The sequence below is a fragment of the Sus scrofa genome, chromosome 4 (assembly GCF_054392235.1).
Source record: "Sus scrofa isolate SSC_HxYL_T2T_F1_AM1 chromosome 4, Sscrofa_HxYL_maternal_Yorkshire_Landrace_v2.0, whole genome shotgun sequence".
NCBI classification, from domain to species: Eukaryota; Metazoa; Chordata; class Mammalia; order Artiodactyla; family Suidae; genus Sus; species Sus scrofa.
Window position 1 is genome coordinate 31,856,202 of NC_139386.1, and position 17,931 is coordinate 31,874,132.

The 17,931-nt window shown below is 36.2% G+C and overlaps 1 protein-coding gene across 1 annotated transcript in view; it reads right to left on the reverse strand.

The window, feature by feature from the left end:
• Window positions 1–17,931, reverse strand: part of ZFPM2 (zinc finger protein, FOG family member 2) — a gene marked incomplete at its 5' end in the record, with an annotated part of 382,811 nt that overhangs the window by 234,185 nt on the left and 130,695 nt on the right.

Sequence of the window (17,931 nt, forward strand, 5' to 3'; positions counted from 1 at the left end):
AAGGATCGCTCCAATGCCAAAACAGACAAGAAATAGGACAATGACTTAGAGTTAAAATTCTGACATTTGATAACCAACGTAACTAAAAAATTACAATTAAAGATGTATACCTTAGGCAAGAACTTTAGTGATTTAAGACTCTTGGTGAACAACACTGAACGTTTTTGAAAGTATTTGAGAATTTCTTGAAATTACTACCGGTTTCAGTGAATAAAACAATGACTTAGGCGAAAGGCAGAGATACGCATTTTCTCAAATAAAAAAAAAACTTTAATCAAAGTCATTACTGTTTATATGTGGTACTTTAGGTAAGATTTTATGTTATCAAAACAATTTGGACAAAAACCCTTAAAAAACAGCCAGTTAGGATGATATTCTTTATTTTACTTCCCCCCAATCATTGCTTGGGATCATTAAAGAGAAACAGAAAGTAAAGAGAGTATAAAGGACGAGTTCACCAAATGCTCACTTTTAAATAAATGAATGGATTAATTTAAAAAATTAATAAATGAAGACTTCAAAATCTCCAAGAATGGCCTAAATATTGTTTGGGATAAACAAAAAAAAATCTAAATCAGAAAGTGGAGACCCTCTCTTTAAGTAATTAAATCTATGATTACTTAGGTTCTGAAAGTAATATACCATACTATATTATCACAATAAATTTTTAATATTTCAAAACATTAATCTTAATAAGATAACTTATTTTCTAAAGTGAAATTTCTTCCTAGGCTGCTCAAGAGCAGACATAAAAATAGAAGAAATAGAAAGGGAAAAAGTGTGAATGGAAATCCACATAGAAAAGACAGTGTGGAAAGTTCTAAATAAAACAGAATATATTCAGTAATTACACTTTGCAAATGATATATAAGTCATGGTAGGTAATATAATATGAAATATGTGCTTGATTATGGCCTCAGTTTCTTTTCAAGTCAATGACTAAATTTATAAACTTAATCTTGATGCTTTTAAAAGCAACAGCATCAACCTGAGTTCAATTATATCTCTTAATTCTCTATATTTGTGTCACTTCCTCTTAATAGTTACAATACCAGGCACCCCTTTTCATGTTTTTATTGTTCATCTTCAAAACCAAAGTCAAAATACATAAACAATCAGCTAAAATATTGTGCAATGGTTAAGTTGGGCCCATTATGAAACATAAACTTTTCTGTATCTGAATAATGCAGATGTAATGGAAAAAAACAATTTCATGTTCACAGTACAAAATTTAAATTCAAGAACTACACCGCCATTCTTCCTTCTTCTCACACTTCCTTCCTCTTCTGCTTGTCAAATACACTAAAAATGGAAGAACTCATTAAACTTATTAAAGATAGACACACACCTCTTACTCTTTTTCCTTGTGATCTGTTAGCAGCTAAAGATGATCAGTAATGAGGCAAATGGACCCCAAAAGATTCAATAAATCTGAGTTTCTGAAATACAGTTTTATAAATAAAAAAACTTTTCCCCCCCCCCGCTTTTTAGGACTGCATCTGCGGCATATGGAGATTCCCAGGGATCCAATCAGAACTATAGCTTCCGGCATACACCACAGCCACAGCAACGCAGGATCTGAGCTGCATCTGCGACGTACACCACAGTTCACGGCAACATCAGATCCTTAACCCACTGAGTGAGGCCAGGGATCAAACCTGCAACCTCATGGTTCCGGTCAGATTCCTTTAGATTCATTTCTGCTGTGCCACCACGGGAACTCTAAAAACTTATTTTAAATAACATTGATACTTATGTATCAAACCCTGAAGTTTACTCAGAGTCCAGGGAATATGGAACAACAATCATTTATTTTCTGCATGTGGAAAAATAAACCCATTTCTGACATTTCCCCCGGAAAATGTTTTTCATTCTTGTACAATCTTTTTGATGAATGCATTGGAATCAAGGACTTGTATAGAAAATCCTCAAAGATTGAGCATAGCCAACAATCTGTCAAATGATGTCAAGAAGACTCAGTGGGAAATACCCCTTAATGTATACACACAATTTCATATGTGATAATATGGATATATAAATCTTTTAGATAATTTTTCTATTTGAAAAGGAATTATTTAATTTCTATTGGACAGTTCTTATTTTTCTATCATACTTACATTTTAAACAATTTTTTAAACAATTTACCCTTTAAAGATAAAAACACATTTCGACCCCTCAACCAAACACTAGTTAAGAATGCTCTTTTCTACATAAAAAAAAAAAAATGCCCAAATAATTCGCTTGTTTTTACACACTTAAAAAAAAAAACAACACAAAAAAACAGCATGTCACATTTCAAGTGATATCAGAGGAATCATGAAAATATTTGAAAACCCTTTAAAAACGTAATTCATCCTCTCTTTCTGCCACTGACATTTTTCATTTGAAAAGGGTTCAGACTCAGTCAAACAGTGACTTCTTATCTATACCTGTGGATTTACAAGCAGGTCTGTCTTTTAATGGATTAAGAACTACAAACTTATGGCAGATTGTGAAGTGATACCCAAATATCTCCAAATTTTTGAGGTGTCTTTGACTATGCATTAAAATTTTAAGCAGGCCAAAAATAGGTTTACGAGCTCTTAAAGATGGCCATAACAGAAAGTCCAGGAACTGTTCAGGCTCTCAAGTCAATCTTTTCAACTTTACTAGACAAACATGCAAATCTCAGTCTCCTTTCTTGCTTATCAAGATGTTAGATGGTATTCTGAGGTTTGTGGAAATCCTTTCTTTTGTTGAAACAGTTAAATAAAAATATTCATTTATTCACAGCAGCTTTATAGAAAACTGCAAGCACACTGCAATTAATTAGCATTTATACACTATGAAGGCTACAATTGTTTCATGTTAGCAAGAGAAATAAGATATTGCATGAATGAAAGTTGTTATTTCATTTAACATATATGTTGCTGAAGAGTAAATGCTTTTAATTTTTTCAAATATTAATAAGAGTCATGAAATAGAAGAAATATCATTGCACTAAAAATTAGGTTAACTTTTAGCCCATCAAACAGCCAGCTGAATAGCCGTGAATAAGTTATATCTTTTCTGAGTCTTTCGTTTGTCATTGTTAAAAGGGGGTTTGCATTCACTTCTACTTGGTGAGGTGTTGGTGACACCATGATTTTCTTTCCCTGGATATGATATGTTATGAGAGGCAGAAAGAACACTGAGATGGTGAGTCAAAGCCCCAGGTCCTAGAACCAGCTTATCATAAAAGGAATGTTTGATTCGAAAAGATCAGAAATTTCAAAATCATAAAACAAAGTTCCCTTCTCACTTGATTTGTTTGTTCTTTGTTTTTTGAATCCATTCATCGGTTTATTCATTCATTTGTGCTCTAATATTTATCGGGTAACTACTAAATGCCAGACAGAGGGTTACAACCAGGCATAAAGCAACAAACAAAACAAGCCTGAAGCCTGGATAAATGTCAAAAAATGTGATCTATAAGGAAGTAGAAGCCATAGAACTTGGGAATTATTTAGAGTTTAGGAATTAGGGAAGGGAAAATTCAACAATGTTCAGGTATCTGGCTCAGGCTATGAGCCAATGGCCATGTTCCTATTGAGGCAGGGTACAGAATAAAGATTTAAGGATGAGGAGTTAGAGCTTGGAAATACTGAGGTCAAACTGGCTTGGTAAAGAGGGCAAGAGGTGATTTTGGGTGGGCAGGTATTAGCTTGTGGGATCAGAAGCAAGGTCTTGACTAGAGTCATAAATTTTGGCATTTGTTCACTAATTAGCTTGAGTATGGTAATAAAAGTCATTAAATTGTTGATCCAGGAGAGGGTGTACCATAATAAAATAAAAATAATATACTGGATAGAGTTCCAAGGATCTTCAGCAGGCAGAAGACTGGAGGAGCAGGCACAAAACATTTAAGAGAAATGCAAGAAAAGTGAAAACAAACAAACAAACAAACAAACAAACCTGGATATGGTACCATCACATCTACTATGGTACAAAGGAGGTACCAGAGCATCTGGTGATTGATTGGGAATTTAAAGGAGGAGGGATCAATCAAGGAACCTAAAAATTTATGAAACTAAGAAAAGGACTGAAAAAGTTCGTTTTGATGAGTTGGAGACTGTGGGTGTGTGGAGTGAACAGAGTGTTTTAGAAGGGGAGGCCAGCACACACTCTTAATAAATACTCACCACTTCACCACAAAGAAACAGAAGTATTGTCCACCTACATTCACCATCACGTCTAACCATTCAGTGTCCATGATCACATTCCTCCTTTAACAGCTCTATCTAAGATACTCTCTGAATCCTGACTTATCTTTCTTTTAAATAGCTCCTGGATTCACCTTGCTTAGTAACATTTCTCAGTTTTATCAACTCCGATATAGAGGACTCATCGGCCCCAATTCACTCTACACCTCTGATTCAGGCTCCAAATCCCTGCCACGAGAAACTTATGAAAACGCCACCCTCATCATGTCATTCATTTGTGCAAGTCCCTTCACTGGCTTCCTTTAGGTCATCCCAACTTGAACATTTCTGCCTGTATCCTAATACCACCACAGCATTGCTCCATGGCAGCTGCTTTTCCTTCTGCTCTGCTCTCCAGAATATCTTCGGTTCCCCAGACAAGAAACTCTTCCTTATAGCACGTTCTTCCTCATCTTCAGTTTAACTCCCACACCTTTCTGAGTGTCACTGTTGTTGCTACCTAGCAGATACACCATTGCCTGGCTGCCCTGATAATGACAACGCCCTCTTAATATTATAAGATCAAATTGAAGGTTATTCACTTTCATCAAATGACTCTGAACTCCAGAAAAAAAAATTGAGTTCTTCTGTAATTCTCCCATATTTATAGTCCACATAGTTTTAATTTAATTATTCCCTAGTGGCTTCCCCTTGGTAACTTCTTTTACCTCAAGAGGAGTATACGCATCTTGTACTACAGGTGTATTTTTAAAATTCTGTTTATCCTATGGTAATTAATTTAGTTTGTGACATGGGGTGACTGCAAAATACAAACTGAACACCATTGATTGGATAAAGATTTTCAGATGTTCACAGGCTTAATTGAGCAGTTAAAGTTGATTTTAAAGACAAAAAGGGGTTAATATACATCTTCTCTTTGTATCACAACTCTTACATTTCATTTGTTCAGCAATTTACTACATTAACTACATTACCTCATCTGTGAAACACGGAGCAGGATGAAAAATAAAGATTTTTTTCTTCTCTGCCCAGTTCATGCTTTGCAGCCATTCTTCAAAAAGAAGCCTTATTTTTAACATGCTGGGTAAGTTCACACAAAATATTTGAGACACATAGGATGGACTAATCAATTTTGGTAAAAGATAATATTGTTAGTGCTGAGGGCTGTTTCTCTTATCTTCTTGATAATGCATACTTTTAAAAGTCTGTGATTACTCAAAGACTTATGATAGCTTCACTTAAAAAAAAAAAAAAAAAAAAGCCCTAAGTCAGAAATCACTACCAAACACACTGCAGCTTTTAAGATATCAACCCACATTTTCCCCCCAAATAAAAGAAATTTACTGATGGAAAGAAATACTTGAAATTAAGAGCAATACCCTCAAATCTTTTTTTATTGAAGGTACTATCAAGACATTGCTTTGTTTCTTTTTAACAGGGTCCTTTTGACGCCTCTTTAGAGAGCAAAGTATCTGAAAACTGTAGCATACCAAAGGGGAACAGAAAGATGTGGGCCTTTTAGCATAATTATCAGCAATCATGTTTCAACTGAATTCAGCCTTAAGTTGATGGCGTAAATATACATGGTATTTACAGAACATCCCTTAACTCCAGGCTCAGATTTCATAGAAGGACATGGTTGCAAGTAAATGAGATGACAGAAGATCATATTTCATTTGCTGAAAATAAAGTTGGATTGGTTTGAACTTGGTTTTAAATATATAACCAAATTTTAAAGCAGACCACATGAATTAACTCATAATGTTTATCAGGCCTTACTACAGCAGAAGGCTATAGCGTCAGAACCCATATTTATATTTTCTTCATGGTTGGAAAACATTATACATCATGGTATCAAACATGGACAGCCCTGAAGTCATGCTGAGTTCAAAAAGCGCTCAAAGATTCTAAAAATCTCAAAACATTTTCAAAGTCAGCCAAGGTGGCTGAAGTATGGCAGAACTCTTGCTATTTTATGGTTTAACCATTTGACAGCTGCCAGCCAGATACAGAAGAGGGTTAGATGATCATTTTACTGCTGATTATCTTCACAGCCAAACTGCAGCCTTGCCTTTCCGTGTATTTCCCTGGGCATTAAAAACAGCATGTTTCATCTGCATTCTAAGACAAATAGTGCCATTTATAGCACACTACGTTGATCCATTTCAAAGCCTGGTTTGGCACAGGAAATGATCATTCTTGGTGAGTGGCTACAAATCGCCTTATAGGGATACCTTTTCTAACTTTTCCTTCTCAATTTTTGAGTCATACAGTCATAACACACACTAAACTACAGTTTTGAACATAAACTTGAAATACGACATTCCCTATTCAAGTACTCCAGTCAAACCCTGATAAATCAGGCTGGCCATGCAGTGATCTTATCCCTTCTGACTCTTTAATAAATCGAACCTCGTAAGTTGGTACTGTTGGAAGCTGTCACTAAATGAAATTGTGACCTTATCCGGCGCATGAACTTATCCTGCTGACAACTACATTTATTGTGTGGATAAGAAAGGGAGGGAAAAAAGAGAAAAAGAATAAAGAAAAAAATGAGATATTTGATAATTCTGATCTTAGCCATATGTAACTCTAACAGATGGGATCTTTTTGATGTTCCATTAATGATTTGCCAAAGATGAGGCTCTACTTAGAGAAAAATACTCAACCTAGGTAAGTGCTGGGGGCACTGTAGATGGTATTGAAAGTGCATGAAGAGGTAGTGGGTGACAGCAGCGAATCAGAGGCTATTAGTGTAACACAAAGAGACCTGAATTAGCTTGTAATTGCACTGGAAAAGATAACATAATGGTGGTGGCAAAATAGAAACATTCCCTTTTCATGTGATGCATTCAGTACCTTAAAAACTCTAAAACAAGACACTGGGATTGCCTAAAACCTACATCAAGTTAATTCACCCCATTTCTTAAGAATACAAAACATACCCCTTGGCTATAGTTTCTAAAAAGTCACAGATATCAATGCGTACAGCATTAAGAAGCAAATTTACGTGCATTTGCTACCAAATATTGGCATGTATTTACAAACTCAGGAACCTTTTACTTTATATTCTGTCTAGCTTTAAGGATTAATTCTGAGGCTATTATATGTCTGAGTATTCTTTCTATCCATGGACCTACTGATACTTACAAATTATCTTTAAGATAGAAAGATAAAATGTGGTTCTAGGTAGTAATACTATTGGTGGTACTATTGGTAAAACAGAAAATCCATGATGTTTTTAAAAAAAGAAACCATGTCCTGAAATAACTAGAAAATCCTCCACCTGTGTATTCATATACAAAGTAAGTTTTATACACAGAGACCATCTTCAAGATTAGGAGAAAGAGGAGTACCCATCGTGGCTCAGTGGAAACGAATCTGACTAGTATCCATGAAGACGCAGGTTCGATCCCTGGCCTCACTCAGTGGGTTAAGGATCCTGCACTGCTGTGAGCTATGGTGTAGGTTGCAGACGCAGCTTGGATTTGGTGTTGCTATTGCTGTGGCTGTGGTGTGTAGGCCGGCAGCTGCAGCTCTGATTTGACCCCTAGCCTGGGGACTTCCATATACTACAGGTACGGCCCTAAAAAGACACACACACACAAAAAAAGACTAGTAGAAGAAACTGCCCAACTTTCCCCTTTGTTCTATGGTCTATTTATATGAACAAAAAACCCAGCTCATCCCAGGTGTCTGAAAATAGCCACCTAGAGGGTGACTAGCTCTTGCAAATTTTTGGAAAAGTCACTGGAAGGAGGAGCTGCAGTTTGTGGACACTTTTCAGCTGCTGGAAGGAGGAGGAGAGAGTCAGCAATCTTTTGCTCAAGAAATCTGGCACAGTATACTCCTTTGCTGCCAGAAACCCTACCTGACCCTCCAGGCAGCACTCCTTGTCACAGGCTGACCTAATAGCACTTCCTGATTCAAATCTTGAGACCCAGAGGGAGCGTATGCTTTGGGAAGTACAGTCAGAAAAGAACAGCACTTCATTATTATATTAAAATTAAGAAGAGAGACATACATACAAACAAAAAGGATTATTTACCTCCTAACATCCCTTGCCCACATTTTATGGTTTTGATGACTCTTTTATTTTTTTCTTTTTAATTTTATTTTGTTTGAAGCATGTTCATGATTAAATCTGTATGCTGGCTTATTTGAGTGACTGCTCTCTGATTGTATCATCCTCAGTCCTAGTTCTTCCTCTTCTTCTTCTTCTTCTTTTTTTTTTTTTTTTCTTTTCTTTTTTCTTCCCTTTCCTTCCTTTCTTTTTGGTTTAGAGAAGCCCTTTCAATATTTCCTTTAACCTGGGTTTTGTGTTGCTGTATTCTTTAAGTTTTTGTTTGTTGGGAAAAATTCTTATTTCCCCTTCTATTTTAAATGATATTCTTGCTGGATAAAGTATTCTAGGTTGCATATTTTTTCCTTTGAGCACTTTAAATATCTCTTGCCATTCCCTCCTGGCCTGTAGTGGTGCCCATCCTCCTTAAACTCTTTCAAAAGGTTGAAGAAGAAGGAATACTCCCAAAGACATTCTATGAGGCCACCATCACCCTCATTCCAAAACCAGGCAGAGATACCACCAAAAAAGAAAACTATCGCCCAATATCATTGATGAATATAGATGCAAAACTTCTCAACAAAATCTTAGCCAACCGAATCCAACAACATATCAAAAAAATTATACACCATGACCAGGTTGGGTTCATCCCAGGTTCACAAGGATGGTTCAACATACGCAAATCAATCAACATCATACACCACATTAACAAAAAAAAGGTCAAAAATCATATGATCATCTCAATAGATGCAGAAAAAGCATTTGACAAAGTTCAACATCCATTCATGATCAAGACCCTCGCCAAAGTGGGTATAGAGGGAACATTCCTGAATATAATCAAAGCCATTTATGATAAACCCACAGCAAATATAATCCTCAATGGGGAAAAACTGAAAGCCTTCTCACTCAAATCTGGAACAAGACAGGGATGCCCACTCTCACCACTGCTCTTCAACATAGTTTTGGAAGTCTTAGCCACAGCAATTAGACAAACAAAAGAAATCAAAGGCATCCATATAGGAAGAGAAGAGATCAAACTGTCACTGTATGCAGATGACATGATTCTATACCTAGAAAACCCTAAGGACTCAACCCCAAAACTCCTTGAACTGATTAATAAATTCAGCAAAGTGGCAGGATATAAGATTAACATTCAGAAGTCAGTTGCATTTCTGTATACCAGCAATGAAGCATTAGAAAAGGAATACAAAAATACGATACCTTTTAAAATTGTACCTCACAAAATCAAATACCTCGGAATACACCTAACCAAAGAGGTAAAGGACCTATATGCCGAGAACTATAAAACCTTAATCAAAGAAATCAAAGAAGATGTAAAAAAATGGAAAGATATTCCATGTTCCTGGATTGGAAAAATCAATATTGTAAAAATGGCCATCCTACCCAAAGCAATCTACAGATTCAATGCAATCCCTATCAAATTACCCATGACATTTTTCACAGAACTAGAACAAACAATCCAAACATTTATATGGAACAACAAAAGACCCAGAATCGCCAAAGCAATCCTGAGAAACAAAAACCAAGCAGGAGGCATAACTCTCCCAGACTTCAAGAAATACTACAAAGCCACAGTCATCAAAACAGTGTGGTACTGGTATCAAAACAGACAGACAGACCAATGGAACAGAATAGAGAATGCAGAAATAAAGCCTGACACCTATGGTCAATTAATCTTTGACAAGGGAGGCAAGAACATAAAATGGGAAAAAGAAAGTCTATTCAGCAAGCATTGCTGGGAAACCTGGACAGCTGTATGCAAAGCAATGAAACTAGAACACACCCTCACACCATGCACAAAAATAAACTCCAAATGGCTGAAAGACTTAAATATACGACAGGACACCATCAAACTCCTAGAAGAAAACATAGGCAAAACACTCTCTGACATCAACATCATGAATATTTTCTCAGGTCAGTCTCCCAAAGCAATAGAAACTAGAGCAAAAATAAACCCATGGGACCTCATCAAACTGAAAAGCTTTTGCACAGCAAAGGAAACCCAAAAGAAAACAAAAAGACAACTTACAGAATGGGAGAAAATAGTTTCAAATGATGCAACTGACAAGGGCTTAATCTCTAGAATATACAAGCAACTTATACAACTCAACAGCAAAAAAACCAATCAATCAATGGAAAAATGGGCAAAAGACCTGAATAGACATTTCTCCAAAGAAGATATACAGATGGCCAACAAACACATGAAAAAATGCTCAACATCGCTGATTATAAGAGAAATGCAAATCAAAACTACCATGAGATACCACCTCACACCAGTCAGAATGGCCATCATTAATAAATCCACAAATAACAAGTGCTGGAGGGGCTGTGGAGAAAAGGGAACCCTCCTGCACTGTTGGTGGGAATGTAAACTGGTACAGCCACTATGGAGAACAGTTTGGAGATACCTTAGAAATCTATACATAGAACTTCCATATGACCCTGCAATCCCACTCTTGGGCATCTATCCGGACAAAGCTCTACTTAAAAGAGACACATGCACCCGCATGTTCATTGCAGCACTATTCACAATAGCCAGGACATGGAAACAATCCAAATGTCCATCGACAGAGGATTGGATTCGGAAGATGTGGTATATATACACGATGGAATACTACTCAGCCATTAAAAAGGATGACATCATGCCATTTGCAGCAACATGGATGGAACTAGAGAATCTCATCCTGAGTGAAATGAGCCAGAAAGACAAAGACAAATACCATATGACATCACTTATAACTGGAATCTAATATCCAGCACAAATGAACATCTCCTCAGAAAAGAAAATCAATCATGGACTTGGAGAAGAGACTTGTGGTTGCCTGATGGGAGGGGGAGGGAGTGGGAGGGATCGGGAGCTTGGGCTTATCAGTCACAACGTAGAATAGATTTACAAGGAGATCCCGCTGAATAGCATTGAGAACTATGTCTAGATACTCATGTTGCAACAGAAGAAATGGTGGGGGAAAAACTGTAATTGTAATGTATACATGTAAGGATAACCTGACCCCCTTGCTGTACAGTGGGAAAATAAAATTTAATAAAAAAAAAAAAAAAAAAAAAAAAGAAAAGAACAGCCAGGGATGTGAGAGGTCTGGGCAAGCAGACATAGGAAACAGCAGTGCGGGGGCAACGGCCAGGAGTCTCTCTCAGCCAGAGGTCCATAGAAGGGTTAGGGCCTGCCGAGCACTGGTCAGAGAAGGCTTGTTTTCTCCAGGAGGAAAAAACTCTAAAGGAGAAACTTTGGGTTAAAAAAAAAAAATCAACCTTAAGATCCTGTTTGATGAAAAAGAAGCAAGGGCTAGCTTTTAAAGAATATTTAAGACAGAACATCAGTCATCCTCACTGATATTTAAGGTTCTCAATTTTAGGCAACATTACTTTGGTCTGTTAAAATTGCATGCTTTCTTATAGTTAGACTTAGTAATTTCAAAGAAGTATTTGACACCCAAGGGGATTTTTAACAAGGCATTGCTGATATTTAAACACTACTGCCTTATCAGGTATTTCTTCAGCTTGACACCTATTAACCCAGATACAGCCATGCTTTTAACATTGTGAGATGGTATAGATGGAGATGAAAGAAAACTTACTGACAAGCTTTAACAGGTAAACATTCTTAAGCATCAGTTGTGATTAGGATGAGTTTTGCCTGAAAGGAAAGATCTACATGAAGCTCCACTTGGGAGTGGGGAGGTCATTTTTTTGGTCACGATATTAGAGAACCAAAGGATGGTAGAGCGATTTGATAGATGAATAAATAATACGTGGGAAACTATAGCATTATTTGGAAACCTTTACATCTAATTCAGGGAAGTAACAGTGCACTGTGAAGAATTCTCAGCCAATAATAGAAGACTGGAGAAGACCAGTCTGAAACCGATATGCCATTATAGATTTTTAATTTTTTATCCAGAGAACAAGCATAATTTTTAAAAAGTTTTTTAAAAATAAGTGGAAATCAGAACTATAAAGAGACTAAAATATCAATATGCTACCAATGAATATAGGTCATAGGATACTTGAGTTCTCACCTAACACCATTGCCAGTGCATCACACATATTATTGAAGTGTTTCATTAAACCTTGACGTGGAACCCAAAGTTGGGGGGAGTAAGTCTAGCATAGTAATAAACATTACACATTAATTATATCAGCCATTTCATTATCTTATTGTATGGCTTCCTCAATAAATATATGTATATATTTACTTGATAATGCTTTTCATCTATAGAAAGATTTCATATGTAGGTTACAATACTGGCAGAAAGTATTTATTTCTAAATTTGAATTCATATTGCCGAAAATATTATTAGTTTCAGAAACTACTCTTAAAATATAATTTGTGAAGATTAAGCAAGTGGCAATCATTTACTTTAATTTCTGGAGGTTTTTTATTAATGCTTATGTAGCTTTATAGCTGTATATATTCTTAAGTTACACATAACTGAAAGAGTCATCTTACCAAAAGCAGCCTCAGTGACACTGGTTTTTTTCGGGTGCTGTAGACAGTCAATCCTTCTGTGTTTTGAAGGCCTTACTCTGATATATTACTCAAAACACCCATCATTAGTGTTATGCTTAAACCCTACCATCTTTTGAAATCTGTCATCTCTTCATGAACATTTCCCTAATTCACATAGTCTCTCCTTGTTAGAAATTCAGGGGTGATATCTCCTTTTGAATTCCCACAGTATTTGGTTTTAGCTCTAATATCCTTTATCACTTTCTTTCTTATAATAGTGATTTATGTGCATTTATTATCTCTGTACATGGAACTTTCTTGATTACTCCACAATGCTTTTACCTAGTAGGGTTGCAGAAAATGTGTATGTGTGTGTGTGTTTACATTTACTCTTTTGGGTTAAATGATTGTTTTTAAAGAAACAATCATTTTTGTACCTTCATAATGTTTTTTTTCCCTTTATAATGCATATTTTAATAAGAAGTGAGCAGACAGAGTAGGCACTATTTTTTTTTAACCATGTTACCATCATATTCATTGGGTTGGAACTCAAAGCGAATATAACTTATTTAAGTTACAAAATTAGTAGTGAAACTAGGACTCCAACCCTAGTTTTCTGACCCTCTCGAGTTCATTTTACTTTATCGGACTGCCTCTCTTAAAAATTTTTAACAGCTTAACTAGGTGGAAGGGTTGACCTCGAGCCCCAGTATCATTATCAGCAGCCATTAGAGTGGATTCATTTATAAGATTAGCTGCCAGTCAATTTGGAAAGCAGAATGTGAGTGCCTGAAGGATGGGGCCACAGGGCGAGTTTTGAAGGAGGCAAGGTGGTGGAAAAGATTAAAACAAAACACTGGGAAAGCATTAGAGGGGGAAGAGTGACAAAATTATTGTTTGATTATCAGATTCACAATATACTTTTACATTTCTGACCCAGAAATTTCAGAGAGAAGAAATCAAAGATACATGGTTTTAAAACAGTGGAATGCCCCCCACCACTCCCCCTGCCCCTTCCCAACCTAATTCGTCAGAGAAAATATTCAGTTATTAAAGGAACTAAAATATAAAAATCAAAAGACTGATTAAATATATTATATCATTACTAGCATAAGAAATAACACAAACATTTCCTTCTAAGAATACAAAGTGTAAAGACATTTTGAACATTACAAAACAACTTCTCATCTTGTCATTTTGTTGACAGTATTTTCTCAGAAGAGAACTTTCTAATGTGAAATTGTACGTGGTGATTGAAAACTAGAATATCTGGTGCTTTCACATTTTTCCACATATTTCTATGTCACACATTTAACAGTCTCAGTGGGTTAAGTGGCTGTATGTTTTACATACGTATATGTTATTCTTCTCTTCAATTCTTCTCTCCTTTTCCCGTGGATCTTTCTTTCCAACATGAATGCATGATATAGAAATGCCAGATCTTGAAGAAGAATGAAAGGAAGAAAGGGAGGGAGGAAGGAAAGAAAGCAGGTATGCAGGCTGGCTGATATTATTACTCCTGAGCGTAGTTTCCATAAACTCAGAGACTGCTGTGCAGTACTAAGGTTTGATTCATTCCTCTACATAGAAGCCACTGCCTCTGAAAATATCATTTCTGTGGAGTGACTTTTAATAGGAAGATTTAAGCATGGCCCAAGAGAAATACAATAGCTCACCAGGTATTAAACTTTTGCATCTACTCAAATCCAGGACTATTTTTACTCATAACTGAACAGCACTCAACTGAACTTTATTTGTAAAGAAGTATTTATTCATTCAAAATTATTTGTTGAACATATAATGACAGGCACCATGCTGGATACTGGAGACAGAAACATGAATTTTATGCTGATCTTTTCCTTAAGTGACCTATTCTGATGGTGGTGAGGTAATAATCACCCAATATATGAAGTTTTTGGTAAAGGAAGGAGATAAAATTTGACTAGAAGGAGGAAAAATCTCCTAAGTCAACTCAGAGATCAGGAATGACAACTTAGAGCGAGAAAGCTGGCAAAGGACAGTATAAACCATCTTTTTCCTTTAACAGATCAGAAATAATTTTTCAAAGTTGAACATGATACAATGTTAACATGAACATTTAAACACATTCATTATGTTACAAATAAAACTGTTTGCAAGGCAAAGGCTCAGTAAACTAGAAGGCACAGAGGAGTTAAAATTACTGCCAAATCAGAAGAAACAAATGACTAGAATTTATTATAAAAAAAAGTTTTAAAACCATAGAAACTGTAACTAACAGTAAAAATTTCTGTTGTTCAATATTGTAAATGTATTAATTTTGGCATTAATTTTAGACAAAAGGGTATTTCTTCAAATCATTGGAAACGATTTGTAATGTGCCTTCACCTTAAATAATACTAGCTTTACTTATAAAGTATTTTCAATGTTAAAAAAATGACTCCACTCTTTTTTGCTAATTTCACATAAACTCCTGAAACCGAGATAATAAAAGTAGAAGCTATCACTTCAAGCAGTACAGTTCTGAGAGCTGAGTTCATCTGTAAGTATAATTTCTCTATAAATGTATGTATCTATTTCAGTTTACAGTGACCAAAGGTAGACCCTTCTCTTTTCACTACTTTTTTTCTTAGCTGCAACCAGGTCATGCAGAAGTTCCCCGACCAGGGACTGAACCCACAGCACAGCTGTAACCAAAGCCTCAGCAGTGACACTGCCGGATCCTTAACTCGCTGAGCCACAAGGGAACTCGAGGCCCCTTTTCATCACTTGTTCCTATAAATGACCAGGTGAAGCAGTCTATAGACAGTCATCAACTTACAATGGATTGATTTAGGATTTTTCACTTTATGATGATGTGAAAGCAAAATGCACTCAGTAGAAACCATATTCTGAGTTTTGATCTTCTCCCAGGCTAGCACTGTGCGGTACAATATTCATACTCTCTCTCGTGATGATGGGCAGTGGCAGTGAGCTGCAGCTCCTGGTCAGCCATGTGACCATGAGGGTAAACAACCATTCTGTACCCATACAACCATTTCACTTTCAGTGTAGTATTCAATAAATTACATGAGATATCCAGCATTTAGTCTAAAATAGTTTTGGGGTTAGATGATTTTGTCTAGCTGTATGCTATGGTTAAGTGTTCTGAGCACATTTAAGGTTGGCTAAGCTGAGCTATGACTTTGGGTATGAAATGCATTTTTTTTTTTTTTTGTCTTTTTTAAGGGCTGCACCTGCAGCATATGGAGGTTCTGAGGCTAGGGGTCGAATCGGAGCTGTAGCCACCAGTCTACACCATAGCCACAGCAATGCCATATCCGATCCACATCTGCGACCTACACCACAGCTCATGGCCAGATCCTTAACCCACTGAGTAAGGCCAGGGATAGAACCTGCATCCTCATGGATGTTAGTCAGATTTGTTTCCATTGAGCTATGATGGGAATTCCCAATGCATTTTTGTCTTACTATATATTCAATTTACAATGGCTTTATGGGGGATGTAACCCCACCGTGCTCATATCAAGGAAGATCTATGTTCTTTAACAGATGAGCACCTTCAGAATTAATGGTGTGATTCTTGATTACAGAATCAGGCACCTGGAAGTGACCACAGTTATCCAAACCACATGTTTGCTGCAATGTCAACTGCTTTTCTTTTTGAAAAAAAAAAAATCTAGATTTTTTAACATCATTATTATTTGATGACTATATACCAGAATACTCACATAATCAAAATGGTATCAAATTTAAAGGATATTCAGGAGGTCCCGTCATGGCGCAGTGGTTAGCGAATCCGACTAGGAACCATGAGGTTGTGGGTTCGATCCCTGGCCTTGCTCAGTGGGTTAAGGATCCAGCATTGCCGTGAGCCGTGGTGTAGGTCACAGATGGGGCTCGGGTTCCATGTTGCTGTGGCTCTGGCGTAGGCTGGCGGCTATAGCTCCGATTCGACCCCTAGCCTGGGAACCTCCATATGCCGCAGGAGCGGCCCTAGAAAAGGCAAAAAGACAAAAAAAAAAAAAATAAATAAATAAAATAAAGGATATTCATAAAACTCTACCACATAAATGAATAGATGCTGTCTACAAATACCTTTCATAAATAAATATTAGAAGCTAGAGAGTATGTTTGCAATAATGTATATCTGTCAAATATGTGTAAACATGTCAAAAAGGCTTTAAAAAGAAAGATGTAATGATAACTCTCAATAAGCTATCAAATACATGTTATGTCTTATTTTTCCCTCTAGCTTCACTAATTAAAACTATACATAATAAATGGTATTCTCTAGATCCATTCTGGTTTCTTTATATCATTCTTCTTAAATATTATTTATCTGGAATAGAGTTAAAATAGGATAGATACTGAATTGTGGAAATAATAAGCACAAGTATTAACTAGAGTTAAAGTAATGGTTTTCCATTGCTAGGAGTATAGTCCTAAGCACTTTACTTTCAATATGTAATAATATCTTCTCCCCCCCACTGAATGCATGAGTGTTCCACAATTTTGAATTTTCTTATATGATGAATCTGACCAACACAGGAAACTAAGGTACTTTTATGAGCATACTGCATACACTGATAATAAGGAGATGACCAATGGTACATTACTAAATTAAATTTGACAAATTCTTACAGTGATTTCATAAATCATTAACAGTATGAATCTCTCATTCAATAATCCAGATGATATGAGAGAAAAACATTTACTATCCTGAGTACCAGCTTGCATTCTTGGTGTATCCATTGACTCGCTGCTACTTCCCCGGGCATCAATTTAATTTCCTAATTGTCCCTCTTAATTTTGTTGTGACCATGAGAACAAAGAGAAGAAAGACTCAATACAATGTGTGGCACAAAGAAAGTGTTAAATAAATGCTATACATTTTTATCTTAGTATTTTATAATTAAAAATAATCAAGAAGAAAAATGAGATATACGGATTAAAAACTGCTTGCATTCCATATGCTAGATTTGCTTGATAATCACAATTACTTCAACTAAGACTAACTTCTACCCAGAACCATTTGCCTTCTAGATGAAGAAAAAAGGGAGGCATAAAAGATCATATCAAATCCAAAAGATGACAGGATAGCCCTGGAGGTAACGGATAGCTTCTGCCTATAGTAACCCCACACTGGTATTTCCTTTTCACTTTGTAGCTAAGCCAGGCTAAGGTTTGTAGCTGTGAAGTTTAACATCAAAGGTGAATCA